This window comes from Bos javanicus, chromosome 5, assembly GCF_032452875.1.
Source record: "Bos javanicus breed banteng chromosome 5, ARS-OSU_banteng_1.0, whole genome shotgun sequence".
Lineage (NCBI taxonomy): Eukaryota > Metazoa > Chordata > Mammalia > Artiodactyla > Bovidae > Bos > Bos javanicus.
In genome coordinates this window covers 88,181,712-88,206,487 of record NC_083872.1, presented here as the reverse complement: position 1 = coordinate 88,206,487, position 24,776 = coordinate 88,181,712, and the positions used below count along the sequence as shown (strand labels likewise).

Sequence of the window (24,776 nt, the reverse complement as noted above, 5' to 3'; positions counted from 1 at the left end):
AGACGCGAAATTGACTGAGAGCAGCTGAGAGGCGGGACGGACTTCGAGGAAGCGGAGGGCAGGGCAACTGGTGGAGCTCCGCATCATCCAGCGAGCGCGGGCTGTGAGTTGCAGCCCAGCTGCTTCCGGAGAGGAAACCGGTCTACCGGTCAAGGGCGGACCGCAGGTGCAGCTCCTAACCTCTCCGCGGGCCGTTACCTTCCCGGCAGCCAGCGCCGGTTTCCAAAGGGCCAGGAGAGACCAGGCAGCAGCAGAGACGGATAGAGGAGCGGTTTCAGTTTGCCTTTAACGACCATTTAGTAGTTCGTGAAATCAGCTTACCTGGTTTCTACCTGGAAGGGCTACAGTTTTTGTCTTATATGAAATAGAGTGAGGAATTTCAGGAACCTCTCGGGTAGTCGAGTAAGTATTGGAGTAAGATAGTCGAGTATTCTATAGTAACATTCTTTATTCAGTACATATACACGTGTACTGGGTTACAGATGTTAAGGTAGATTTTGGACGGAAAATTTTTGAAATCCAAAGGCACTTCTTGCAGGAATTTGCCTCGTACCCTTAGGTCATCGCAGGCTGGTTATGCTGGCCATAAATCGGGCCAATCAATCAGGAGATGAGTTGTTGGAAGAAAAAATAACGATTTTAATTGGAAAGTTAGCAGACTGAGAAGATGGCCGACTAAGGCCTCAAAAAGCTACCTCTGCTTAATCTCAATTCAGGCTCCTTTTATACAGAAGTGGGAGAGGGGCCCACTCTGTTAGTGTTAGTCGCTCAGTCGTGTCTGACTCTTTGCGACCCCATGGACTGTAGCCGGCCAGGTTCCTCTGTCCATGGGATTCTCCAGTCAGGAATACTGGAGCGGGTAGCCATTCCCTTCTCCACAATATCTTCCCGAACTTGGGTCTCCCGTATTGCAGGCATATTCTTTATGGGTCTGAGCCACCAGGGAAGTCCAAATCACTGAGCAGAACCAGTAGCAGCTGCGGGTTGACAGTTGCTCCCTGTTAACTGCTTGGAGGAGGAGCCCATTGGGTGCTAACCAATGGCTATAAAGCTGAGCGGCTATAGCTTGCCCCTGCACTGACACTCTTATAACTTCTTGAAGGGAATTGCCCTCGAATCTTAGTTCATTTCAGTGTGGTTATGGCACCCCACTCCAGTACTCTTGCCTGGAAAATCCCATGGACGGAGGAGCCTGGTAGGCTGCAGTCCATAGGGTCGCTAAGAGTCGGACACGACTGAGCGACTTCACTTTCACTTTTCACTTTCATACATTGGAGAAGGAAATGGCAACCCACTCCAGTGTTCTTGCCTGGAGAATCCCAGGGACAGAGGAGCCTAGTGGGCTGCCGTCTATGGGGTCGCACAGAGTCGGACATGACTGAAGCGACTTAGCAGCAGCGGCAGCAAACATCTACAGTTCTGCCGAATTTCAGGACCTCCTACCATTGGAAGTTGGGCTTTTCTGGTGGCTCAGATGGTAAAGAATCTGCTTACAATGCAGAAGACCTCGGTTCTATCCCTGGGTTGGAAAGATCCCCTGGAGAAGGAAATGGCAACCCACGCCAGTATTCTTGCCTGGAGAATCCCATGGACAGAGGAGCCTGGTGGTCTATAGTCAGGGGACTAAAAGAGTCAGACACGACTGAGCAACTAATACACACCCCATAGGAAATTATGTTCAGCTAATTGGACGTACTTGATTAAACAGTTTGAAGACTCGACCCAATTGTATATATACATAAACTTGCTAAAATCAAGCCTAATTTATAGGCTCAGACCATCAGAAAAAGAGAAATTGAAACACACACATGAGGTAACACAAATCACTCCATAAAAGTATCAAAAACAGCGTTAACGATGCATGGCATGTTAAATACCAGAATGAGCATTAGCAATTTCAGTAGAAATATTATACCACTGGGATTCATCAGGAGTGGAAAATTACAGATGAAGATATCAAGATGATATTTTTAACTTTGAAAATACTCAACAAGATAGGCATCCAAATTGGAAGGCAAGAAGTAAAACTCAGTATTTACAGATGATGTGATACTGTATAAAGAAAGACTCCATGGAAAACATTGTTAGAACTAACATGAATTCTCTATAGTTGCAGGATACAAAATCAATATATAGAAACCTATTGCTTTCTTTAAAACTATCAGAGAAATTAAAATTCCATTTACAACTGTATCAAAAAGAATAAAGTATCTAGAAATAAATTTAACCAAAGACATGAAAGACTTGTATACTGAAAACTGTTAAGACATTGATGAAAGAAGACACAAAATATTGAAGACTATTCCATGCTCATACATTGGAAGAATTACTGTTGTTAAAATGTCCATATTACCAAAAGCATTGTATAGATTCAGTGCAATCCCTATCAAAGTTACAAAGCCATATTCCACAGGACTAGAAGAAACAATTCTAAAATTTTTATGAAATCAAACAAACAAACAAAAAAAACCCCACAAATAGCCAAAGCAACCTTCAGAAAGAGGTATCACACTCCCCAATTTCAAACTATACTGCAAAGTTATAGAGTGATGTTGTCATAAACATAGGCACACAGATTAGTGGAACAGAATACAAAGCAATAAATAGACCCACAAGTGTATGGGCAATTTCCATTAAGGAGCCAAGAGTATACATTGGAGAATTTTATAAGTACGTGCAATGTATGAAACTAGACCAATATCTTACACTATACACAACAGTTAACTTAAAATGGATTAAAGCCTTAAATATAAGACCTGAAACCATAAAACCTCTAGAAGAAAACATAGGCAATGAGGTCCTTGACTTTGGTCTTGGCATTAAATTTTTAGACTGAATCCGAAAGCAAAGCCTTTTAGGGCTTTCCCGATGGTTCAGCGGGTAAAGGAATCCACCTGCAATTCAGGAGACGTAGGAGATGCAGTTTTGATCCCTGGGTCAGGAAGATCCCTAGAGGAGGAATGGTATCCCAGTCCAGTATTCTTGCCTGGAAAACCCCATGGACAGAGGAGCCTAGCAGGCTACAGTCCAAAGGGTTGCAAAGAGTCGGACACAACTGCACACTGCATGCAAAACTAAAGGCAACAAAAGCAAAAATAAGTGAGCTTACATCAGACTAAAAAGCTGCACAATAAAGGAAATCATCCACAAAATGAAAAGGCATCTACTGAATAGAAGTGCAAATATATATCTAACGAGGGGTTAGTATCTAAAATGTCGAACGCAAAAAATAGTAAATAAAATAATCTGATTTTAAAATGGACAAAGGATCTAAATAGACATTTTTCCAGAGAAGACATGTAGGTGGTAAACAGGCACATGAAAAGGTGTTCAACATCACTATCATGGAAATGCAAATCAAACTACATTGAGATATCAGCACACAATATTAGACTACTCTCAAAATGGCAAAAGTTAACAAGTGTTGAAGAGGATGTGGAGAAGGGAGTCCATGCGCATTGTTGGTGGGAGTGTAAATTGGTACAGTCACTATGGAAAACATTATGGAGGTACCTCAAAAAATTAAAAATTGAACTATGATATGATCAAGCTTATGGATATTTGTCTACTGAACACAAAAACACTAATTTGAAAAGATGCATCCATTTTAATTGTAGCATTATTTACAAACTAGCCAACATACGAAAGCAACCTATGTCCTGTGTATATACAATAAAACACTAGTCAGTCATAAACAAGGTAATTTTGCCATTTGTGACAACATGAATGGACATTAAGGGTATCATGCTAAGTGAAATAAGTCAGAGAAAGACAAATACCATATGATTTCACATACATGCAGAATCTAAAAAAAAAAAAAATGAACAGAGAACAGACAAAGCAAAACCAAACTCACAGAAAAAAACTGGTGATTAGAGGACAAGAGGGCTGAGAGCAAAATGGTGAAAGTGGTCAATTGTATAGTGATGGATGGTAACTAGACTTACTGTGTTGATCACTTCATCATTTCAGTCGCTCAGTAGTGTCCAACTCTTTGCGACCCCATGAATTGCAGCACACCAGGCCTCCCTATCCATCACCAACTCCCGGAGTTCACTCAAACTCATGTCCATGGAGTCGGTGATGTCATTCAGTCATCTCATCCTCTGTCATCCCCTTCTCCTGCCCCCAGTCCCTTCCAGCATCAGAGTCTTTTCCAAGGGGTCAACTCTTCACATGAGGTGGCCAAAGTGTTGAACTTTCAGCTTTAGCATCAGTCCTTCCAAAGAACACCCAGGACTGATCTTCTTTAGAATGGAGTGGTTGGATCTCCTTGCAGTCCAAGGGACTCTCAAGAGTCTTCTCCAACACCACAGTTCAAAAGCATCAATTCTTTGGTGCTCAGCTTTCTTCACAGTCCAACTCTCACATCCATACATGACCACGGGAAAAACCATAGCCTTGAGTAGACGGATCTTTGTTGGCAAAGTAATGTCTCTGCTTTTGAATATGCTATCTAGGTTGGTCATAACTTTCCTTCCAAGGAGTAAGCGTCTTTTAATTTCATGGCTGCAATCACCATCTGCAGTGATTTTGAAGCCCCAAAAATAAAGTCTGACACTGTTTCCCCTGTTTCTCCATCTATTTCCCATGAAGTGATGGGACCGGATGCCATGATCTTGGTTTTCTGAATGTTGAGCTTTAAGCCAACTTTTTCACTCTCCTCTTTCACTTTCATCAAGAGGCTTTTTAGTTCCTCTTCACTTTCTGCCATAAGGGTGGTGTCATCTGCATATCTGAGGTTATTGATATTTCTCCCAGCAATCTTGATTCCAGCTTGTGCTTCTTCCAGCCTAGCGTTTCTCATGATGTACTCTGCATATAAGTTAAATAAGCAGGGTGACAATATACAGCCTTGACGTACTCCTTTTTCTATTTGGAACCAGTCTGTTGTTCCATGTCCAGTTCTAACTGTTGCTTCCTGACCTGCATATAGGTTTCTCCAGAGGCAGGTCAGGTGGTCTGGTGTTCCCATTTCTTTCAGAATTTTCCACAGTTTATTGTGATCCACACAGTCAAAGGCTTTGGCATAGTCAATAAAGCAGAAATAGCAAATTATTATGTTGTATACCTGAAATTAATACAGTGTTATATGTTAGTTTTACCTCAATTAAAAAAAAATACTCAACAGGTTAAATTAAGTATACTAGACAGTGGTGACCCAGAATTATCTTTTCAAAGCAAAAATTTCTTTACAGAAGGAATACTGTTCATGTAAGAAGTTGAACTCCCCCCTCCAAAAAAAAGAAAGACTACCTCAAAATTAAAATCTAAAAGATTAAACTAGAGAAACCTTTACCCATCCAAACTATGACAAATGAATAGAGGCAACAGTTTCAATGCAAATTTCCTTAAATCTACCTGCAGTTTTTGTGGAGTGTAACTCTACACTTAAAATGCCCTTACAATACTCTCAAGGTCAGCTATAATAAGTACATGATCAGCTAATCTTGGTTTGTTTTATTTTGTTTCAGTGGTAGAGGTGAAATAGCTTTTTTGCTGAAATCAAAATGTAGCTATAGTATCATTTTTTAATACCAAAATATATATATATAAAGAGAAGAATTAGATAAATGAAGTTTAGCAACAATCTTAATGGAAAAATATTGCGTTATGTTACAGGATGTTGTAATAAAAAAATTTGTAAATTGCACAATTAGAAATTAGTCATTCAGCCTCCTAATTAGTAGCCTGAGAGGTACTTGTACATAGCTGTTGCCTTAGGCTTATCAACAGGAGATTATAATTAAGATGCTTCCTGAAGTTTTTTTTTTTTTTTTTAGCAGAATTAAATCTGGCTTCAGTTTGTCATCTAATAATTGTACTGGTTTCTTTTAATTAGTTCTGTGAACAATACTGACTTTCCTGACAAATCCATCATGATCTGCTTCCTGATTACCTCTTTAGCTTCATACCCTCTCACACTTTTTACATTTTATATCCTACCGTATTAACCAAAGTTAATGTATATTGAATATTTGATGTGCAACAGTCAGCGCATCTCAACTTTTAAGCCTCCCTAAAAACCTGAGATAGTAATTATCAGCTTTCATTTTATAGATGAGGAAACTGAGGCTTGGCAAACACACGGTGATTACCCAAAGTCATAGAGCTGGTAACTTGGAGGCAGGATTTATATCTAGACAGTGCCATTCCAAGAACCCTTGTTATTTAAAGGCTACATGTAGTTTTTCAATAAATTATGCTTTTCTCTCTGCTTGAAATGCCTTTCTGAGATAGTCATCATAGAAAACATTTAAAAATTCATGTGTGTGCTGTGCTTAGTCGCTCAATCATGTCCAACTCTTTGTGAAGCAATGGACAGAGGAGCCTAGCAGGCTACGTACAGTCCATGGGGATTCTCCAGGCAAGAATATTGGAGTGGGTTGCCATACCATCCTCCAGGGGATGTTCTCAACCCAGGGATGGAACCCAGGTCTCCTGCATTGCAGGCAGATTCTTTACTGTCTGAGTCACCAGGGAAGGCCAAGAATACTTGAGTGGGTAGCCTATCCCTTCTCCAGCTGATCTTCCCGACCCAGGAATCGAATCAGGGTCTCCTGCATTATAGGCGGATTCTTTACCAGCTGAGCTACCAGGGACACCTAAAAATTCATGACTCAGTTTAAATGTGACTTAGATGTCTTCCCTGTTCTCCTTCCTAATAAACGTACAATGCTACCACTGAATCTAACACGTGTAATATTGCACTGTCCATATACATAATTTTTGGCCTGTCTCTCCCCATTCAACTTTGAGCAACTTGAGTTCTTTCTGCTCACTCATCTCTCAGTTCTCAGTTCCCTGCCCTTCATGTGATCAAGAAAATACTTGTTGAATTAAATTTAAGTAACACTTACAGTATTAATACATTGCTCTTTCCTGATTTCCTAAAATCCTTTCATCTCTCTCCATCCCCTCAAAGTTAAGCCTCTCAAGGGTTGTCTACATGTGCTGTCCTAAATTCTGAAAGAGATGGGAATACCAGACCACCTGATCTGCCTCTTGAGAAATGTGTATGCAGGTCAGGAAGCAACAGTTAGAACTGGACATGGAACAACAGAGTGGTTCCAAATAGGAAAAGGAGTTCATCAAGGCTGTATACTGTCACCCTGTTTATTTAACTTATATACAGAGTACATCATGAGAAATGCTGGAATGGAAGAAACACAAGCTGAAATCAAGATTGCCGGGAGAAATATCAATAACCTCAGATAAGCAAATGACACCACTCTTATGGCAGAAAGTGAAGAGGAACTAAAAAACCTCTTGATGAAAGTGAAACTGGAGAGTGAAAAAGTTGGCTTCAAGCTCAACATTCAGAAAACGAAGATCAAGGCACCTTGACTGAGCGACTTCACTCTCACTTTCTCTTCCGCTGCTGCTGCTGCTAAGACGCTTCAGTCATGTCCGACTCTGTGCGACCCCGTAGATGGCAGCCCGCCAGGCTCCCCTGTCCCTGGGATTCTCCAGGCAAGAACACTGGTGTGGGTTGCCATTTCCTTCTCCAATGCATGAAAGTGAAAAGTGAAAGTGAAGTCGCTCAGTCGTGTCCGACTCTTAGCGACCCCATGGACTGCAGCCTACCAGGCTCCTCTGTCCATGGGATTTTTCCAGGCAAGAGTACTGGAGTGGGTTGTCATTTCCTTCTCCATAGTAAGCATAAAAATGAGCCAAATAGGCAGCTAAGTAGGATCATCTTCCCACTGGTTCCTTTGAATCTCATAAAGCCATAATGGTGGACATCCTGACCACATTGAGTAAGATGTTCTCCAGATTGTTCCATTATTGAAGTGGAACACATTGTTTGGTGTCAGTAACCAACAATGCTCTCAATGAGCCAAGTCACCCAGGTGTAATGGGTAGGTTAAAGGCCTTGACTTTCTTATTTTGACAAGCTTATTATTTCTTATTGTGACAAACTCCATTTATTAGTGCCTGTATTGCAAAGCCTAGAGGATTTCCATTTATGTCCATTTAAGATCTTTCTAACAGAAGCAGAAGATATTAAGAAGAGGTGGCAAGAATACACAGAAGAACTGTACAACAAAGATTTTCACGACCCAGATAATCACCATGGTGTGATCACTCACCTAGAGCCAGACATCCTGTAATATGAAGTCAGGTGGACCTTAGAAACCATCACTACGAACAAAGCTAGTGGAGGTGATGGAATTCCAGTTGAGCTATTCCAAATCCTGAAAGATGATGCTTTAAAAGTGCTGCACTTAATATGCCAACAGATTTGGAAGACTCAGCAGTGGCCACAGGCCTGGAAAAGGTCAGTTTTCATTCCAATCCCAAAGAAAGTCAATGCCAAAGGATGTTCAAACTATTGCACAATTGCACTCATCTCACACGCTAGTAAAGTAATGCTCAAAACTCTCCAAGCCAGGCTTCAGCAATACATGAACCATGAACTTCCAGATGTTCAAGCTAAAGGCAGAGGAACCAGAGATCAAATTGCCAAGATCTGCTGGATCATGGAAAAAGGAAGAGAATTCCAGAAAAACATCTACTTCTGCTTTATTGACTATGCCTTGACGCTCAAAGCCTTTGTGTGGATCACAATAAACTGTGGAAAATTCTGAAAGAGATGGGAATACCAGACTACCTGACCTGCCTCTTGAGAAACCTATATGCAGGTCAGGAAGCAACAGTTAGAACTGGACATGGAACAACAGACTGGTTCCAAATAGGGAAAGGAGTATGTCAAGGCTGTATATTGTCACCCTGCTTATTTAACTTATATGCAGAATACATCATGAGAAACGCTAGGCTGGAAGAAGCACAAGCTGGAATCAAGATTGCTGGGAGAAATATCAATAACCTCAGATACGCAGATGACACCACCCTTATGGCAGAAAGTGAAGAGGAACTAAAAAGCCTCCTGATGAAAGTGAAAGAGGAGAGTGAAAAAGTTGGCTTAAAGCTCAACATTCAGAAAACGAAGATCATGGCATCCGGTCCCATCACTTCATGGGAAACAGGTGGGGAAACAGTGGAAACAGTGTCAGACTTTATTTTTGGGGGGCTTCAAAATCACTGCAGATGGTGATTGCAGCCATGAAATTAAAAAACGCTTACTCCTTGGAAGGAAAGTTATGACCAACCTAGATAGCATATTCACAAGCAGAGACATTACTTTGCCAACAAAGGTCCATCTAGTCAAGGCTATGATTTTTCCAGTGGTCATGTATGGATGTGAGAGTTGGACTGTGAAGAAAGCTGAGCGCTGAAGAATTGATGCCTTTGAACTGTTATGTTGGAGAAGAGGGAGTCTCTTGGACTACAGGGAGATCCAACCAGTCCATTCTGAAGGAGATCAGTCCTGGGTGTTCTTTGGAAGGACTGATGCTGAAGCTGAAACTCCAGTACTTTGGCCACCTCATGGGAAGAGTTGACTCATTGGAAAAGACTCTGATGCTGGGAGGGATTGAGGGCAGGAGGAGAAGGGGACGGCAGAGGATAAGATGACTGAATGACATCACCGACTCCATGGACATGGGTTTGAGTGAACTCCAGGAGTTGGTGATGGACAGGGAGGCCTGGCATGCTGCAATTCATGGGGTCGCAAAGAGTTGGACACGACTGAGAGACTGAACTGAATTGAAGATCTTTCTGGAAAACTCTAACCACAATTGATAATTACCTTGGACTCTTCCTCTTACCCTTAACACTCAAAGAATTGCCAAGTCCTGTGGCTTTTTACTCCTAGTTCAGTTCAGTTCAGTTCAGTCACTCAGTCATGTCGACTCTTTGGGACCCCATGAATCACAGCACACCAGGCCTCCCTGTCCATCACCAACTCCCAGAGTTTATTCAAACTCATGTCCATCAAGTCGGTGATGCCATCCAGCCATCTCAGCCTCTGTCGTCCCCTTCTCCTCCTGCCCCCAATCCCTCCCAGCATCAGAGTCTTTTCCAATGAGTCAACTCTTCCCATGAGGTGGCCAAAGTACTGGAGTTTTAGCTTTAGTATCAGTCCTTCCAATAAGTATCTTTCAAATCCATCTACTTCCTTCACTATTTATCACCTGGATGTCTGGTAACCCCACTTCCACTTTTGTTTTAAATCTATGAAGCCGCCAAAGAGATGTTTTTAAATAGCAAATATATTTGCATCACTCTGTTTTAGGGGAATATTTTTGCCAAGATTAGATGACATCCCTTTTTTCTTGTCAGAGACTTTTCTTTATAAGAAAGTAAAAATGTTCAAAACTTAGGGAGATCAGAAGTGGCTTTTTAGTTTAATATTTGCCTTGATGGGTTTGTTTAAAGCCAAACTATGACTTTCCACCTGTGTTACCCTATCACCTAATGGTAGATTATTCCATTTCTAAGGGATTGTTATTCAAATGAATTGTTTTGTTTCAGTATCTACAGACTGAAATAGATCCCAATTCACCATAATTCATTACAAGTTATACAAGTTAGACTGCCTCCTGTGTATGCATGCTCAGTTTTGTCTGACTCTATGCCACCCCTTGGACTGTAGCCCACCAGGCTCTTCTATCCATTGTTTTCTCCAGGGAAGAATACTGGAATGGGTAGCCATTCCTTTCTGCAGGGGATCTTCCTGACCCAGAGATTGAACTCACGTCTCCTGCCTTGGAAGGCTGAGTCTTTACCACTGAGCCACCTGGGAAGTCATATACAAGTTAGATACTGACCCTTAAAAGTTTTAACTCAGCCACTGTATTTCCTCTGATGCAGATTATTTTTCCTTTGCCAGTTACATGACATTAATAGAGTTTTCCTGACCCTATAGGCCATTATCTTCACAGAGACACTGAATGTAACATTAATCGAATTACACTGGTATAAATTTCTCAACCCCTTTGTTAATGTCCAGTATTTTCCTATTGTTAGAGGAGATGTTCAATAATGTTCCAATGTATCTTGAAAAGTAAAGCTAGAGATATATATTTACTAAAATCTGTAATGAGCAAGATTCAGCTCCTAGGCTGAACTCACTGTGGACTATTTAAAGGAGGGATGGTAAGAAGTGAGGCAGTTACTAATTACTGCAATTGATGGGAAGAACAGAAGTGAACCTAATCTATGGCTAGTATCCCTGTACAGCTCACCGTGATATGACACACTTGCAGTCTGTTCCAAACAGTTGCATAAGGGATTTCTAGACCTGCTATGGATTGAGTTGCTTCCCACAGGAGAAAGTAACTTCACACATTACAGGCAACATACATACAGACAGCTACTGCAATTCAGATGCAACCAGTTGAAATTTTAGCAATACCTATGGGGTTGGAACAACAAAACTCAGTTAATGTAGGGATCTGAATATTCCAAGAATAAATTCAGCTACATACCTTGGGACTTTAGTTCCTACTTAACTCCTGTGGCTTGTCTTCACTCCCACTTGGGTAAAGAAATTGACTCACCACCACCACACCTAGCCAAAGGAAGTTTGCTCAAACATCTCCTGATATATATTACTATTGAATGTTTGTCTACTGCTACAAAGAGAAAAACCAAAATTTCTAAAGTATACTAAAAGATTTTATGTGATTTGGCCCCTACAAACACTAAGTAAGTAAGTGTTAGTTGCTCAGTCGTGCCTGACTCGTTGCAACCCCATGGACTGCAGCCCACGAGGCTCCTCTGTGCATGAGATTTTCCAGGCAAGGATACTGGAGTGGGTTGCCATTTCCTTCACCAGGGGATCTTCCCAACCCAGGGATCTAACCCAGGTCTGCGCTGCAGGCAAGTTCTTTACCGACTAAGCTACAAGGGAAGCCTAACTTTACTAGCTTAATTTTCATGACCCTCCCTCCCACTGACCTATTCCAACTGCATTGGTCTCCTTTAAACAATACCATTTTCCATTTCTTAATAATTAATGTTGAGATAACTAAATAGCTGTATGGAAAAGGAAAAATTGAACATGTTCCTCACATCATAGTAGTTGGAACTTATATCACAGAAAAAGGATTAATAGCTCTGTATATAAAGAGCTTCTAAAAAAGATCTTTAATGACTAAGAAGTATAAACATAGTTCATGTCCATCCTGTTTGTGGGTGCTCAGTCATGTCTGACTCTGTGATCCATGGGCCTTTGCCTGCCAGGTTCCTCTGTCTGTGGGATTTCCCAGGCAAGAATGCTGGAGTGGGTTACCATTTCCTACTTCAGGGAATCTTTCTGACCCAGGGATCAAACCCACATCTCTCTTTTGCATCTCCAGCATTGGCAGGCAGATTCTGTACCCTGAACCACCTGAAAAGAGAAAATCAGGGAATTCTCTGGCAGTCCAGTGCTTAGGATTTTCACTGACAAGGGCACAGGTTCAATCCCTGGTCTGGGAATTAGAATCCCCAGAGCTGCGCAGAGCAGGGGCAAACAAAGAAAAAAAAGAAAATCGAATGCTCCTGGAGCATATAAAATATGCTCATAATTTTAAAAGGTGCAAATAATACCATAATGAATTGTCGTTTCTTATATATCTGGTAGGAAAAAAACCCAAAAGCTTGACAAACATACTCTGTTGGCAAACTGCGGGGAAACATATATCATACGTTTCTGGTGGGAATGCCAAAACATAATCCATGTGGAGAAGAATGTGGGGATATTTAGCACAATTACAAATGAATTTTTGTTTGATGCAAAAATCCCACTTCGAGAAACATATCCCAAAGAAACACTAACAAAAACACAGAAGATTGTGTGCACAAGGCTATTAATGATAGCACTCTTTTTAACAGCAAAAGACTAAGAACACATACACCTATCATGAAAAAGACTGAAAATCATGAAAGGCTGAATAAAGTACTATGTCATTTGCATATTTAAATATGAATAGTATGCAACTGTAATATGAGTAAAGACAGTATCTATATACTACTGAGGAACAATTACCAGGATATACAGGCTAAGCATGAAAAAAAGAAGCATGTTTTGAAAACAACCAAGTTGAGGGGGAAAAAAAAACAACCACCAAATATCTTTTCTCGAAGGAAGGGGAGGAATAATAATAAATAGAAAAGTATTCACATATATTATTTTGAAGCAAAGAATAAATGAAAACTAATAAAAATGGTTACCTGTGAGGAGAGAGAGAAGATAGGAAAGAAGCTAGCCTTTTTAGAAAAGTACTTTATTCTGTCGCACAGGCTTTGGAAACAAAGTACAAAAAAAATTTTTTTAATTGAAATCAAAATAAGGCAAATCTAACTATATAGAAGGTGCTTGCCTCCTAGCTCAGATGGTAAAGAATCTGCCTGCAATGCAGGAGCGGAGAAGGCAATGGCACCCCACTCCAGTACTCTTACCTGGAAAATCCCATGGACGGAGGAGCCTGGTAGGCTGCAGTCCATGGGGTCACTAGGAGACGGACTCAACTGAGCAACTTCACTTTCACTTTTCACTTTCATGCATTGGAGAAGGAAATGGCAACCCACTCCAGTGTTCTTGCCTGGAGAATCCCAGGGACAGGGGAGCCTGGTGGGCTGCCGTCTCTGGGGTCGCACAGAGTCAGACACGACTGGAGTAACTTAGCAGCAGCAGCAGCAATGCAGGAGACCTGGGTTCAATCCCTGGGTCGGGAAGATCACCCTGGAGATAGAAATGGCTACCCACTCAGTATTCTTGCCTGGGAAATACCATGGACAGAGGAGCCTGGCGGGCTACAGTCCGTGGGTCTCAAAGAGGAAAACAGTAAATTAACCACACACACAAAAAACCAAATGTCTTTACAACATAGAAGTTCATCTATGTATCCCTACTGCAAAGAATCCCAGGGATGAAAATAACTACAAAGAAATCTTAATCTGTTTTATATGATCAAATCTTTAGTAATAATATCCATATTGAATATATGTGTGTATATATATATATTTATTATTGGGCCACATCAAATTTAATAGCATGTATATTTTGTTGGAACACATCAAATGTGTAAAAATCCAATGTTCATAATATTTACAGCAATAGAATAAAAAGCCTCGTTGTTCCCTTTGGAGAATGCTAGGAAACAAACACATTATTCTGAGAACAGAAACTAAAGAGAATGAATAAAGTATTATCTTGCCTTTTCTAGAAGAATTTCACCTCAGGATAACCTAAGGGAATAATATATAAGGGAAAGTTTTTCTTTATAGATATATTCCAGTTCATAAATAAAGGAATAGTAAAATTAAAATATTACCAGTCTGGGGTGTATAGCACAGGGAACTATATTCAATACCTTATAATAAACTGTAAAGGAAAATATATGTATCTAGCTGAATCAGTTCAGAGATGACTTCTCTATCTGAAAGACTTGTGTGTGGCAAGCCAAACTCTTCTCATGTTCCGGGGACTTGTCTTCCTCCTTTTGAAGTCCCAGGCCCCTACCTGTGTCTCCTTAGCTGAAGAGGACACAGCCTTATATAATCCTCAATTTCCTGACAGATTTTGACCATCATTGTCTCTGAGGGTCTCTTGTACATATATATTTAAATGTGTTTTTCTCCTGTTATTCTATCTTATTTAATTATTAGACCAACCCAAGAACCTAGAAATTTTTTCACCCCTACAAGAAATATATAGAATTAATAAATGTTTTCTTTTAAAATTAAGTCTACCGTGAGTTATTTTACTCATCCTGTGTCTAGGGTGCTCAAGACATTTAAGTTGAAAGATGAGTGGGAATTAATTTCAACACAATTGGCATTTTTTCAAAGAAACCTTCCCTGCATTCCCAGATTAGGTCAGCATTGTGTAGTACTTTAAGTTACCCCTTTTAATGTTAAAATAATTGTAACTAAATAATTAATTACGTGAGTAGTTGTTTAAAGCCCTCTGCCCTGGTAATAAGCCCTGTGAAATCAAGCACTGTCCATTTCTGTCTCATCATTGCATTGCTGGCAGATTACACACAGTAGGCAATACAGTATATTTTTATTAAATGAATAAAATGTCATGTCCCTGTGTAAGAAGAACAGATTCTCAAGTTTGATGAAATGCTAAGGACTTGCAAGGAGACAAGAGCCCTGGATTTAAATCTTTAACTCCTCATTTACTGTTTGAGACTGAGTAAATTACTTACACTGTAAAAACTAAGGATTTCTATAAAATTAAGAAGTACTGGGAGCATTTCAATAATGCATTTAAACTTTCTGGAGGGACTTCCCTGGTGGCTCAGTGGTAAAGAATCTGCCTGTTAATACGGGAGACACGGATTTGATCCCTGGTCCAGGAAGATCCCACATGCCGTGGAGCAACTAAGCGTACAGGCCACAACTACTAAGCCTGTGCTCTGGAGCCTGGGAGCCGCAACTGCTGCAGCCCCCTTGCCCTAGAACCCGCACTTTGCAACAAGAGAAGCCACTGCAACGAGACGCTCTTGTACCACAAGAGAGTAGCCCCCTCTGCAACTAGAGAAAAGCAGGAGCAGCCACTAAGACCCAGCACAGCCATAAGTAAGTAATTCTTCAAAAAAAAACATAAAAAAACAGTTTCTGGAACACAGAAGTATCCAACAACCATTGACTATTGTTTAGCTACTCATTTATTCAGCAAACATTTTTATGTGGCAGAAACTGTTCAGGGAACCAAAGATTTCATGGTGAAGGAGAAATATTATCACTACCCTCATGGGATATATTTCAATAGAGGAGAAATTAGGAAGTAGGTAAACGAATACTGTAATCTCAGGCAAGTATAGGCACAGTAAAGAATAATAGGAATTATTTTAAATAGAATAACTTGAAAATAGCCCTTTTAGAAGATACTATCAGGAAAAAAGGAGGGGAATACACAATGTAACAATGTAGAGGGAGAAGGGATGGTAAAGAAATTAGCTTCTCCTTAATAAACTATTATGACTGTGGATTTATTTATTTTCCATTACAGTTCTATCAATTTTTTTTTGTTTTATATATATTGAGGCTGTTATTCAGAGGACACAGAAATAAAATTGTGATCTCTTCCTGTTGATCATTTCAACATTACAAAGTGAACTGTTCACAATATTTTTTTCATGAACATTTATCTATTAATATTGCCCAACCAGCTCTTGACTGGTCAATATTCTCAACAGTATATTCTCTGTCCTTGGAATTTTCCAGGCAAGAATACTGGAATGGGTTGCCATTTGCTTCTCCAGGGCATCTTCCCAACCCAGGAATTGAAACTACGTCTCCTGTGTTTCCTAGCATTGGCAGGCAGATTCTTTACCTCTGTGCTGCCTTGGTGGTATATTCCTGCCCTTGAAAATGTTACTTGCTCTTCGTGTCCCACTCTTTGTGACTGCATGGATAGTAGCCCACCAGGCTCCTCTATCCATGGAATTCTGACAAGAATACTGGAGTGGGCTGCCATTCCCTTCTCCGGGGGATCTTCCTGACCCAGGGATCGAACTTAGGTCTCTTCTACATTGCAGGCAGATTTTTTACCAACTGAGCCACCTCATAAGACTTCTCTGTATATAAATTTTTCATATTTTTTATTGTGAGGCATGTTTCTCCCAGCATAGTGTTTATCTCATAGTTGGCACTCAGAGAATATTTGTTGAATAAATGAATTTGTTGAATGGTGACACCACTACATATCGATTGTTAGAGAATTTAAGGGCTCATGTAAATAGTGGTTACTGAGTGTTTTATTGGACCAACTGCATGAATCTTTCAAATATATGCAAACAGCACCCTTTTTAAACAGCTCTTTAGAACTTTTGACTACAGGGCCCTCTCTTCTGCCACCCTGCTCATTTAGGGAGGCGTTTCCTTGTGCTAAGCCACAAGACAACTCTGAGGAAGAGAGGCTGGGAGGTGGGCGGACAGGTATAAATAGATCCTGTCATATGTTAAGGAACTGGGGTTCAGTGGTAATTTGCCTACGGTTAGTGAACACGCCCCCTCTTTCCTTCCTGTAACACACCTCTTGCAAACAACAAAGTAATTTAAAAATTCTGTTTTGGTTATCATATTTTCCACAACAAGTGTTGAAGTCCTGAGGCAAAAATGAGCCCCGATGTGCCTTGGAGAAAAGTAAGCAAGTGGAAGGATAGTTGAGCACTGCTTTTATCGTTGCTGTTGTTAGGGACTTAAATTGACCCTTTATTTGATATCATCTTTCTAGTGTCTGGAACAAACTGCATATTTTATTGTCCCTGTTGTTCCTCTAGAATGCCCTTTCTCTCCCCAATTATGCAAATCTACTGCTTCCTTTAGCACCAGTTACTATTTACTGACGATGCTTTATCCTTATACAGGTGTAAGGTATGGATCTTGATCTCCAGAAGTTTGTAGTTCAGGTATGTGGATGAAACATTTATTACACATGAAAAATGTTAACTATAATAAATGACTACATGTTGTTGATTAGCCGCTAAGTCATGTCCGACTCTTGGTGACCCCATAAATTGTAGCCCGCCATGCTCCTCTGTTCGTGGTATTTCCCAGGCAAGAATACTGGAGTACTTTGCCATTTCCTTCTCCAAAGGATCTTCCCAACCCAGGGATTGAACCCACATCTGCTCCATTGCAAGCAGTCTCTTGCATTGTAGGCAGATTATTTACCAGTGAGCAACCTTTTGGGTGTTAACTGAATGGTTTGGACAAAATATTAAAGGACTTAAGGAATCTGAGAAAAGTCATGGAAGAAGCCTCACATAAAAGACAGATTTGAGTTGGCAATTTGAGGATTAGCAGTGGGGGTTCCTTTGAGAAAAAAATCAAGAGCAAAACTATTGAAGAAAGAATGCTGATGGAATAGTCTAGAAATAATGACTAGAGTTATGGCTGGATTTTGGAGAAAAGTGGTAACATGGAAGAAGGATAGGTTATCCCCAGGGCAACAAATGGCCACCAGAATTGGGAGGGAGGTGATTTGATCAATAAATCGAAGGAGCAAGAACATTGTTATGTCAGCAAAGGAAGCCATCCAAGGATTTTTTTGGAGGAAAGAGGCATAATTAGAGCAATATTTTACTAAATGAAAATTCCATGAGGATTCAGGATAAATTGAACTGCTGAAGGCCAAAGAATCATTGCTGTGCTTTAGCTATTAAATTAGCATAAACATGGTAACTGTTAGTGGAAAGGAAAGTAGAGTCAGAAATTATTAAGGAAGAATTGATGAGACATAGCTCTGCACATTAAAGGGAAATAAAATGAAAGAAAAAGCCTGCCTCAAGTTTTGAAACATGAGGACACAGAAATGAAGGCACTGTTACTAGAAAAGGGGGAAAACGAAAATCAAGAAAAATGAGTTAAGTTTTGTAATATTTTTAAAGAACAAAAATTCAACTGAGTCAATATAAGCATCAAATTGGCTTTATTAAACAATCCATGAATCAGGCAACATCCATCTAGTAAACAGATAGGAGCTCTCTTGAGTTATGGAAAAGGAAAGGTTTTTAAAGGCAGAAAGGGGGTAGAAATAGAAAATTATTAACAAACAATGCAGTTCCAGACAGGATCACCTTTCTAAGGGGAGAGAAAGTACCTATTGGCCAAATTGCTTCAGTTAGTGCTGACAGGTAATTCCAGGCTAACTGGTTAAAGATCACATTCCAAGGGAGTTAAGACAGCAATTAGATTAGGTATTAAGTCTTGATTGGTGACGTGGACTTAGCATAAATGACTCTATTTTGGGACTATTGTTTCTTTTTTAAAACATTGAGTTTCATGAAGTCTTCCTTAAGCGTCCCAAAACCCAGTGACTTTACAGCAAGGATTTCTTATGCCAATTCTGAGTTGGTTGGATGGCTCCTCTGTCAATTTTGCTGACCCACTCATGCAGCTACATATTTGCAAGAATGGTTGTTCTTGCAAGAACGCTGGAATTTGCAAGACTGGGGGTTCGACACTGGCTGTTAACTAGGGGGTCTCAGGTCTCCTGAGAATGTGCTCCATCCTGTGGTGGGGTAGACTGGCTCTAATATGGTAGACATAGCCAGCATTCCAGTAGGGCAGAAACAGTCTGTCACTGAAATTTCTTGCCTTCGAAGTTTCCAAAGTCCACCTAACAGTCAGGAACCATTGTCATGACCCAGTCTCCTCTTTCCTTGCAAAGTGAACTTGATACTTAAAATGATATCATTTAAAAAAAATTTTTTTTATACTTAGGGCCTTGAAAGGCAGGCTTTTTTCAATTGAAATGTTACATGTATTGGGGTTCAGACTACGTCACTCCAAAATGTACCTCAATAGCATATTGATTATTTTGAATCAATGTTGCTAAAGAAATGGCCAATGCAACAGGGCCACTCTGACTCTCCTCTCTGTCTCCCTGAAAGCAGGAAATAAATGTCTCATGTGAAAGATGCCCTTCTTTCACCTGGAGGCAGAAGGACATTCTTATGTCCTGAGGTAGGAAATTGGGGCTGAGAAGCCTGTGTAAATAAACCTGGCGACTTTTAAAATTTACTACCCCAAGCCCAAATGCAGTTCAGATGTTTCACTAATTGGGCGCCCCAAACCTAAGTTTCTTTGTCAGGTCAATTCCTCACAAATTTATTGTTTCTTTGTATAAAAAGTATAAAAGTTGCCTGTTTTCATTACTTCTTAGGTGTCATTTATATGGGACCACCATGTGCATGAATCAAATTGTGTTCCTTTTTCTCATATGAATCAGTCTTGTGTCAATTTTATTATTACTCCAGTTACAAGAACACAAGAAGGGGAGAAGAGGAAACTTCCCCCTCCCTAACACATGCATTCAACACACATGAACTTCCAGATGTTGAAGCTGGTTTTAGAAAAGGCAGAAGAACCAGAGATCAAATTGCCAACATCTGTACGATCATTGAAAAAGCAAGAGAGTTCCAGAAAAACATCTATTTCTGCTTTATTGACTATGCCAAAGCCTTTGACTGTGTGGATCACAATAAACTATGGAAAATTCTGAAGGAAATGGGAATACCAGACTACCTGACCTACCTCTTGAGAAACCTGTATGCAGGTCAGGAAGCAACAGTTAGAACTGGACATGGAAAAACAGACTTGTTCCAAATAGGGAAAGGAGTATGTCAAGGCTGTATATTGTCACCCTGCTTATTTAACTTATATGCAGACTACATAGGAGAAACGCTGGGCTGGAGGAAGCACAAGCTGGAATCAAGATTGCCAGAAGAAATATCAATAACCTCAGATATGCAGATGACACCACCCTTATGGCAGAAAGTGAAGAGGAACTAAAGAGCCTCTTGATTAAAGTGAAAGAGGAGAATGAAAAAGTTGGCTTAAAGCTGAACATTTAGAAAACTATGATCATGGCACCTGGTCCCATTACTTCATGGCAAATAGATGAAGAAACTGTGGCTGACTTTATTTTCCTGGGCTCCGAAATCACTACAGATGGTGATTGCAGCCATGAAATTAAAAGACGCTTACTCCTTGGAAGGAAAGTTATGACCAACCTAGATAGCATATTCAAAAGCAGAGATATTACTTTGTCAACAAAGGTCCATCTAGTCAAGGCTATGGTTTTTCCAGTAATCATGTATGGATGTGAGAGTTGGACTGTGAAGAAGGCTGAGCACCGAAGAATTGATGCTTTTGAACTGTGGTGTTGGAGAAGACTCTTGAGAGTCCCTTGGACTGCAAGGAGATCCAACCAGTCCATTCTAAAGGAGATCGGTCCTGGGTGTTCATTGGAAGGACTGATGTTGAAGCTGAAATTCCAATGCTTTGGCCACCTTTTGCGAAGAGCTGACTCATTTGAAAAGACCCCAATGCTGAGAAAGATTGAGGGCAGGAGGAGAAGGGGACGACAGAGGATGAGATGGCTGGATGGCATTACCGACTCAATGGACATGAGTTTGGGTAAACTCCAGGAGTTGGTGATGGACAGGGAGGCTTGGCATGCTGTGGTTCATGGGGTCACAAAGAGTCGGACATGACTGAGCAACTGAACACACGCATGCAAAAATTTTCATGATGTAGAGAAAGATATAAAGACAAAAACATCCTTTATACTCTTTCCTTAGACCATACAGCTTTGGGGTACCTTGAATTTTAATGGCAGTGTATCAAATCTGTCTCTTTCCACGTAAGAGAGATGGTCACATGGCCCATGCTAAAGTCTGATGTTTCAAAAGTCCTTGTCATCCATAACTTTCTCCACTTTCTGTTTTTCTGACTCAGAAAGAAATGATGGTTTGAGATGTTCCCTGAAGATTAGCAATTCTGTGAAAAATAAGCAGAGATTAGCAGAGTACGGACATGTCAGTTAATGACTTCAATTATTACAGTCTTGGAGTGATGATGCATCTTTAATGAAGATGTGAGGAGAAAATAGCTGGTGAATGGCATCTGGAACTTACCTGAAAAATTTTTTGCTTGGGGTCAAATAGAGAAATAAGTAAGAGATTGATGTCTTTCTTAGCATAGGATACTTTTATTTTGAAGCTTCATTATATAACAAGCCAGAACATAATAGTTCTTTCTAATACTTTTTATGGTAAAAATCATAATGAACAGAATCAAAGACTCATTTCAGCTCTTCTCTCTTTTCACCTAGGATGTAGCCTATCCACAGAGAAGAATATATTTATGGGTTCATCACATGGTGATGGTAACTGAAATCACAGAAACAGTGTCTAGGAGAAAATATGTTCCTTGCTCTTTGAGTGCTTCACACCATTTTTTTTTTAAATCATTCTCTTTTACGTGGTTACAAAAGCCATAATATTTTTGCTTAAAACATCTGATCCTCTGCATAATATAATGGAAACTTAGGGAAAGCTTTGATTTCCAATATTCTAAACAACACACAAACTTCAAAGCATGAGTAGATAATTCACTCACTCTGTAAAATTTAGAAACTGATCTAGAAACTCAGCTGACTTAAGCTGGGGAAGAGCCTGTCTAGAGCTTTTGATCAGATTCCTCACTTAGGATATTCCAAAAATTCTTTCTCATTCTATCTTGCTCCCCTTTCATGTATCTTTTTCTTCTGGAAAAAACAAAATCAATGCCCCAGTGTTCCAGATAGCTGGCACCTGAATTTAATGTGCCACCAAAAAAGTGGATAGTTTTTTAAAATTAAACTTTGAGTTTTAAGGTGAAATTTGTAGGTTCGCATGCAGGTGTAAGAGTAACAAAGAGATCCCACGCACCCCTTACCCAGTTTCCCCCAATAGTAAGTTGTTGTTTAGTCACTAAGTCATCCCCAACCCTTTACAATCCCATGACTGCAGCGCATCAGGCTCCCCTGTTCTTCACTATCTCCGGGAGTTTGCTAGATTCATGCCCATCGAGTCAGTGATGCTATCCAATCATCTCATCCTCTGTCACCCCCTTTTCCTCCTGCCCTCAATCTTTCCCAGCATCAGGGTCTTTTCCAATAGTAAGTAGCATCTTACAAAACTCTAGTACAATAATACAGACATCGTTGGATATTGTTAGCACTCCAAAAAAAATATTTTATTGTTATTTAATGGTTTAGCTAAATTAGCCCAAAATGAAGTCACTGGCAAGCAAGGATAACCCACACATGCTAACACTTGCCACCATCATTGTCTAACAAATGGAAATTCAGAGTCGTGCTGGAAGAATTGGATTTAGTCATATAAATCACAATGAATGAAACTAATTATGTAATCGTGAATAATTCAAGTTTAATTCCATTAGAGAAAGGATTCTCTTTGAGAATGTGGGGGAAAGTACTAAGAAAAATCTTATATGTTCTTTGTTTGTTGGGTTCTTTTCAAAATATATTCCCCATCCTGATAAACTTTCATGGGTAGTGGTATGGTTGACAAAATTCTCAAATGGTCCCCAAATATCCCACTGACAGGTTGTGCATTACCTGATAATCCCTGGGACTATGACTCTGATGAATTTTCCTCTTGTGATTATGTTGTTACAGGAAGAAGTGACCTTAAGTTAGGGAGATTATCTGGATGGACCTGACCTAATTATATTGAATCTTTAAAAGTAGAGCATTTTTGGGCTTCCCTGGTGATCTGGTGGTTAAGAATCACCTTACAATGCAGGGGACACTGGTTCCACCCCTGGTTCAGGAAGATTCCACCTGCATCGGGGCAAGTAAGTCCATGTACCAAAACTACGGCAGCAACTACTGAAGCCAGGGTGCCCTAGAGCCATCTTGCAACAAGAGAAGCCACCACAATGAAAAGAGCAAGCACCACAACTAGAGGAAAGCCCACATGCAGCAACGAAGAGCCAGGGCAGTCAATAATCAATAAATAAATGTAAATGTGGTGGTTTAGTGGCTAAGTCGTGACCAACTCTTGTGACCCCATGAGCTGTAGCCCACCAGGCTCCTCTGTCCATGGGATTTTCCAGGCAAGAATATTGGAGTGGGTTTCCATTTCCTTTTCCAGGGGATCTTCCTGACCCAGGGATTGCAGGAAGATTTATTTATATTTAAATATAAACAAATGTTTTTTAAAAGTAGAGCATTTTCTCTGGCTAGTTGAAGAAGGGGACATTAGAGAACTGTCTGGCTTCCCATGTTGTGAAGTGGTAATGGTGGCCACGCAGAAGCGGGCTAAGGGCAGCCTCTAGTGCCTGGGAATAGCTCCTGGCTGACAGCCAGCAAGCAAAGGGGACCTCAGTCTTAGAAGAACCACAAGGAACTGAATTTGGCCAACTACACCAATGAACTTGGAAGTTAATTTTCCCCTAGAGCCCCCAGGCAAAAATCTCAGTCCATATGACGCTTTGATTTCAGGTTCGTAATATCCTGAACAGAGAGCCTGGCCACACCATGCTGGCATCTGGTGACACAGAAGATGCAAAAGAAACTTGGATGACTCTGTAATGCTGCTGCTAAGTCGCTTCAGTTGTGTCCACCTTTGTGCGACCCCATAGACGGCAGCCCACCAGGCTCCTCTGTCCATGGGATTCTCCAGGCAAGAACACTGGAGTGGGTTGCCATTTCCTCCTCCAATGCCAAAGAACGCTCAAAGTACCGCACAATTGCACTCATCTCACACACTAGTAAAGTAATGCTCAAAATTCTCCAAGCCAGGCTTCAGCAATACGTGAACCGTGAACTTCCTGATGTTCAAGCTGGTTTTAGAAAAGGCAGAGGAACCAGAGATCAAATTGCCAACATCCGCTGGATCATCAAAAAGGCAAGAGAGTTCCAGAAAAACATCTATTTCTGCTTTATTGACTATGCCAAAGCCTCTGACTGTGTGGATCACAATAAACTGTGGAAAATTCTTCAAGAGATGGGAATACCAGACCACCTGATCTGCCTCTTGAGAAATCTGTATGCAGGTCAGGAAGCAACAGTTAGAACTGGACATGGAACAACAGACTGGTTCCAAACAGGAAAAGGAGTACTTCAAGGCTGTATATTGTCACCCTGCTTATTTAATTTACATGCAGAGAACATGAGAAATGCTGGGCTGGAAGAAGCACAAGCTGGAATCAAGATTGCTGGGAGAAATATCAATAACCTCAGATATGCAGATGACACCACCCTTATGGCAGAGTGAAGAAGAATTAAAGAGCCTATTGATGAGAGTGAAAGAGGAGAGTGAAAAAGTTGGCTGAAAGCTCAACATTCAGAAAACTAAGATCATGGCATCCAGTCCCATCACTTCATGGCAAATAGATGGGGAAACAATGGAAACAGTGTCAGACTTTATTTTTGGGGGCTCCAAGATCACTGTAGATGGTGATTGCAGCCATGAAATTAAAAGACGCTTACTCCTTGGAAGGAAAGTTATGACCAACCTAGATAGCATATTCAAAAGCAGAGACATTACTTTGCCAACAAAGGTTCGTCTAGTCAAGGCTATGCTTTTTCCTGTGGTCATGTATGGATGTGAGAGTTGGACTGTGAAGAAGGC

At 40.5% G+C, this 24,776-nt stretch overlaps 1 long non-coding RNA gene across 1 annotated transcript; it reads left to right on the top strand.

Moving 5' to 3' along the window:
- Positions 1-78: 78 nt before the first annotated feature.
- On the top strand, positions 79-24,166 carry LOC133248015 (uncharacterized). Its single transcript, XR_009736593.1, has 3 exons — positions 79-402; positions 17,214-17,255; positions 22,817-24,166. It is a non-coding gene; the product is annotated as an uncharacterized LOC133248015 (long non-coding RNA).
- The last annotated feature ends 610 nt before the right edge of the window (positions 24,167-24,776 follow it).